Source organism: Onychostoma macrolepis, chromosome 14 (genome assembly GCF_012432095.1).
Source record: "Onychostoma macrolepis isolate SWU-2019 chromosome 14, ASM1243209v1, whole genome shotgun sequence".
Lineage (NCBI taxonomy): Eukaryota > Metazoa > Chordata > Actinopteri > Cypriniformes > Cyprinidae > Onychostoma > Onychostoma macrolepis.
The window spans coordinates 5,194,273-5,200,670 of record NC_081168.1 but is presented as its reverse complement, the minus strand read 5'-3'; positions in this window follow the sequence as shown (position 1 = coordinate 5,200,670).

Below are 6,398 nucleotides of genomic sequence, written 5' to 3'. Positions count from 1 at the left end.
TTCGTGACTAAATCATTTCTCCACATTCACTGTTTCTGCTTGAAGTCCCCCTGCAGTCGCTAATTTTATCCCTTAAAACTTAAAACATTTTTATATTTTTTCATGCCATTGCATTTAAAACAAAAAAAGCATGGGCCTAATTAAACATGCATGGTTCCATACACTTTTTTGTTTGTTTTATTTTCATATTTCTAGCACTAGTACATGCATTTACACTGCACTTATAAATTGCATAAATAATGTTTTATTAATGTATCTGTATAGGATGATGAATACAATCCAAATGATCACATTTACATATCGAAAAATAAAATCGATTTAAAAATTGTCTATTTTCATGGCAAGAACAGGTTAAAATCGATTTAAAAAATAGGTATAGGCTTATAAACAAATTAATAAACATAAAAGTGATATTATATACAGGTAAATGAAATATTAAACAATTCATACCAAAAGATTATTTTTTTTTTTATTTTGAAGTTGCAACAGTCGCTACAGGACTGAATGAGTCAAGGAATTATTCTGAATGAATCTTTCAAAATATTTCACCTGTTTTGTGTTCATCTGCTTCTCCCATTTTCTCTTTTTAAATTGACTACCACTCTAATACAATCAGGTACAACAATAATTCTCAAATATCTAAATATTTATTACAATACTGATAAATCTTCAAGCTACGAGAATATTTTTTGTCTGGGGTCTCCAAAATGGCAGAAGATGCACTGTAAAAAAATAAGTGTAATTTTAACTGTAAATGTTGTAAAAACGCTACGGAAAACAACTGTTAATAGGTTAACAGTAAGTTCCTGTACTATATACAGGGGAAAACTGTAAATGATCTAACCAGACAATTCATGTAATTTTACAGTAAAATGCTGTTAATTGTACAGTTTGTATAATTTACAGTCAAAAACTGTAAACTGATATTCCAGAATTCCCTGCATGAAACTCCATATTTGAAAGTATTTTGTTTCAATAATCATGTTTTTTTAATAGTTTTTGTTATCAGTTATGTACATTTGGGCTTTATGTTACATCTTCTGATGTTTAATGAAAGTTTATTACATTATTTAAGTATCATGTGTGTTTAGTGTTTGCATGAATGATTCTGTGCACCTTCTATATATTAGTATATACTTCTGCTTGTAGTGAAGCTACTTGTGATTAGCTTTGGTTCTTCATGTGGCTTTCTCTTTTACCACCTGCATTATTATGGTGGTTGTCAGTATGTTAAAGGTACAAAACAGATTTTAACAAAACAGTGTTGTATACAAAACAGTGTGTTGAATTTACTGGTTTACATTCAAATGTCCTTGTTTGTAAATTACAGTTTTATACTGTAAATTTTACAGTTTGTTCTGTAAATGTGTTTACAGTTTTTCTGTATTTTTTACAAAATTATTCTGGCAACCACAGCTGCCAAAATATTTTTAAAAACTACAGAATTTTTTTTTACAGTGCGGTACATAACTCGTGGAGAAGAATTATTGAATAAATTATGCTGTTATTGTTTTCTTTGCCACAAAAATTATTCTCATAGCTTCGTAAAATTATGGTTGAACCCCTGATGTCACGTGGGCTGTTTTACCGATGTCCTTATACGTTTATGGACCTGGGAACATGCCAGTTGCATTGCGAAGAGTCAGAGAGCTCTCAGATTTGATCAAAAATATCTTAATTTTTGTTCCGAAGATGAACGAAGGTCTTACGGGTTTGGAACGACATGAGGGTGAGTATTTGATGACAGAATTTTCATTTTTGGGAGAACCATCCCTTTAAGCGGGTTCGTGAATCTTTTTAGATTGGGACTTCGGAGCGCATATTGATTCAGATGGGGTCTTCGGATCGTAAATGTTTTATTGTTTTTTTTATTAAACAGAACAAAACATCAAACCATTAAGGCAGTAGCCTACAGTTATAAAAACAAAACAGAAAAAAAGAATAGAAAGTATAGCCTACAAAAAATAAAAAAATAATTAATAAATAAAAATAAAAGGTTTGCACCTTGAGGACACAAGGAATAAATATAGATACACTTTTTTTTTTTTAGGGTTAATAGAACTTTAGATTCCATATTATGTCTAGATCAACTTTGAATAAAGAAAAAAGAGATTTTTCAAACAGCATTTTTGAGATTGTCTTTAGTTCACTGCCGCTTTAAAGAGAAAATGCTCAGCAATGGTGCTGACTGATGAATGGTTTGTCTTTAAGCATATTAAAAACATCAGACAGATATGTAAACAACACTGAAAACCGGATTGTCACCAAAATTTCTTTAAAACCACAGACAGACGTTGCTATAGGGCAGTTTGTTTTGCTTCAGGACCCTGACATCAAATAAAGATCCAACACAGTTCCAAAACTGTTTTTTTGTACAGAGGTAACAAAAAAGTCCTTAAACAGTAATAGTGATATAATATTACTTGAAAAAGGTAAATAAATAATCTATCTATGGTCGTCATTGTTGCAAGATTTAGTGGGTTTAGTGGGAGGGACAACTTCATTCTAGAGAGCATCTGATAGGACAAAAATCTGCATAGTGCACACTGTAAAAAAAACAAAAACAAGCTTCAGCAGATTTTTGAGTTTTCTCAACTTGTCCTTTTAAGTTTATACAACAAAAATTTGAGAATCTCCCACAAAAATAAACAAACTCAAAAAATCTTTAAGTTTTTATTAAGTTTTTTTTTTTTACAGTGCAGTATGAGTCATCAGTATTTTGTTCTGTTTTCCAAGATAGATAAAATACTGCAAATTTGGATAGCATATATCTGCTAAAGGTGAATTTTGCTTTCTGTTTAAAGGCACACTGACATGTACAGTAGATGATCTTAAAGCTAGCACACATGGACTAAAAGCAATAAAAAAATGTTTAATTTCACAGGGTCAGTTGTAAAACCTATTTAATTTGTTATCCTCAACTCACAATTATATGGTTCATTGCATTTTATTATTTACATTTCCCCCCATACATGAGCCTATCAGAACAGACTTGCCATTTTTGGATCCCAACCAACCACTGGAATCAAAACGAGACTGCTGGAGCTTCCGTAATGACTTTACATGGAAAGATGCCTGTTGTTTAAACCTGCCATTTTGCTTTACTGTGCTTGTTATATCGCCGCATACACTCTGGAAACATTTGAGGATGGTAAACAGAGCTTCTGAACCCCGCGGCAGTCCTGGGATGGGATGGGATGGGATGTCTCAAAGCTGCCCAACTGAGCTGGAGTAGGAAACATATGTGCACAGTACCCTTTCTCAGCTGGCAGCCCAAAGAAACATTCCAGCAGCATTTTGCTCCCAGAGCAAGATACTGGCAGCCTGTTTTGTGTCGCAGAGGGCAGTGGGGTTTAGTGCTACTGGAACCTGCTGGCAAACACGCTGCTTAAGTTATTATTACAGTAGGCATGTAGCAACCAAAGATCAATGTGCGGAAAAATATTGAAGAGAGCCTACTCTCATCTCCTCTTGCTAAACCATGTTTATCCACGCCGTTAAAATCATTACACGACTGCACGGAAACAAATGTCAAGTCTAATAAGTCTACATCTGTATTACATTCAGAATTACACTGTAGAATGCCTGAGACCTTTATAAATAGTTTGATGTCTGTTTCCCTTTAGTATCAATCCAGAGTAATCAGACATTTTTTCTTGTCCACTATTTTGACCTTCTAAATTTAAATCAGATGATCAGTTTTGGTAAATCGTTGTTTTACGATTTACCAAATCAATTTTCTTGCATTATCAGTGGTGATTTACAATCTGCTTTGGACCAAAATGCATAAATCTTGTACATTTTATTGTCTCCTGTACGGCCTCCAGCACACCTACACATGGTTACTGTAGGATATCTTTGTCTGTGAAGGACCTTTCTAATGGGAAACACATGTGCGGCCATTAATGGCTCAATATAATGTGGTTTTTCACTTTCTGTATATCAAAAATGTGCTTCATGTGGCTCTACATCTACATTTACTGTATCTATTCAAGTCAAAAATATATAATTAGGTCTTCATTAGGTTACACCATTTTTAAAGGAATAGTTCACACCCAAATTTAAATTTGATGAAAATGTACTCATCCTCAGGCCATCCAAGATGTAGAAGAGTTTGTTTCTTCATCCAAACAGATTTGGAGAAATGTAGCATTGCAACACTTGCTCAGCAATGGATCCTCTGCAGTGAATGGGTGCCGTCAGAATGAGAGTCCAAACAGCTGATAAAAACATCACAATAATCCACACCACTCCAGTCCATCAGTGAACATCTTGTGAAGTGAAAAGCTGCATGTTTGTTAGAAACAAATTCCTCATTAAGACATTCTTAACTTCAAACTGTTGCTTCCTCTATCCATAATATTTCTTTCTCCAATAAAAAAAAGAAATCGTCTTATCTGAATCAGGAGAGAAATATGCACAAATCAAACACTGTTCACAAGCAAAATCAGTCCATAACAGCTCTAAACAAATATGTCAGTGTATATTGATATTAGAGGAGAACAGAGGATGGACTTTTTCACTGGAAGAAGTGTTATTGAGGATTATGGACTTGTATATCGGCCAGGAGGGATGGTTTAAAGTTAAAAAAAAGAAAAGAAAAAAGAAGCACCTTAATAATGTATTTGTTTATTACAAACACACATCTTGTTTGCTTTTCAAGACAATAATAGATGGACTGGAGTGGTGTGGATTACTTGTGGATTATTGTGATGTTTTTATCAGCTGTTTGGACTCTCATTCTGACGGCACCCATTCACTGCAGAGCATCCATTGGTGAACCAATAATGCTAAATTCTCCAAATCTGTCCCGATGAAGTTTCTTTTTTTGGGTGAATTTTTCCTTTAAGGGTAAGATCAACTATTATAAATAACTCTTTAACTTAACAACTATACACTCTGTTCACTTTTTACAGTATATTGGTCTTTACTGAGACTTTCCAGCAGAGCAAAAATGTCAGTGTTTGGCAACTTGAAACTTGCTTGGAAAATGCACAATGAAGTCAGAGCTATTCAAACATAAATGGAATTTAGGGCAGTCATTTCATGCTAGTCATAAGTTTCAAATTAAATCTTTGTATTGCATGCAGCTGTTCTCTTTTAGCTAGTGTGACAGAGTGAGTTTTCATTGATGGAAAGGCTTACAGTAACAAAACCCAGCCAAGCTCCGGTGTTCGTTCAGAAAAGGCAGTGACATAAAAGAGACAAACTGTTTAGATTTCTGAAACTGAAAAGAATAAGTCCTTCTTCTGTCCTTACAGACAGACACAGATGTTTTGGGATCTGGGTGGATGACTTTGACAACACACATGACCTGCTCTACATATGTTGCCCTCTGATTTGGCCTTTTGCTGTGTGGGCTTGACCCACAATAGCTCTCTTATATCACATGCAGGACACCCAGTGAGAACAGATTGTAGAACCAGGTTTCCAGTATCCATAAAACTCACAGCTTGTGAAAGCCTGAGCCTTGTATGAACAAAATCCGTGAAGATGTCTGCTGGAGACACAAAGTAAAACAGGAACGGAAATTAAACTTAATCACCTTAAACTGCACAAAAAACATCTCGCTCCACTCAGGAAGAGCAATGGTTCATTTAATACTACTTAATACACTTGCTGGCCTCTGACATTGTTGTTTGTTACTTCAGGTGTCTTTGGCTGTTCAAAAACATTGTCCAAAGTATATGTGAAAAATAGTAATCTATCTTGTATATGCATTTTTATGTGTAGATTAAAACCCAAATTTTAGGAACTGTTTAAAGAGTTGTTAACATAAATTTTAAAGATTTTTTAAAGAGTTTAACAGAATAGATGAAACTTTTTTTTTTTTTTTGAAGAGAAAGACTGACCCCTGGTGATTACTTTAGGATGTGCCTGAGTGTTTCATTCTTCAGATAGGCTGTGTTACAGCAATTTATACATAAAAATAAACCTTATGATTTGAAACTAGGTGTTTTCCAAGGTTTTATTTTTTATTGATATGAACATATAAGCATGCTATTTTAAGCAAATATTTCTCACATTTATATTATCAGTGTTCTTGAAATGAATGAATGAATGAATGAATGAATGAATGAATGAATGAATGAATGAATGAATGAATGTTTTGAAGCAGTTATAAAAAAAATTATACACATCTGCTGGTGGGGCTACAAGGATAAAGTGTAACAGTGTGAGCTCTGATGGTCAGTCTGAGAGTCCTAAAGCTAGACCACTGACATGCGTTTTAAACAGGGATAGAGAGCCAGTGCATATAGTGTATAAACAGATTCACAACTAAGGATGTCAACATAATATTCAGATAAAGATTAATTCATTCAGATAACCATCATTCACGACAATGTCATAAAATTCTTCATTCATCCACTTATTGAAAGACCTTAGACAAAACCTTG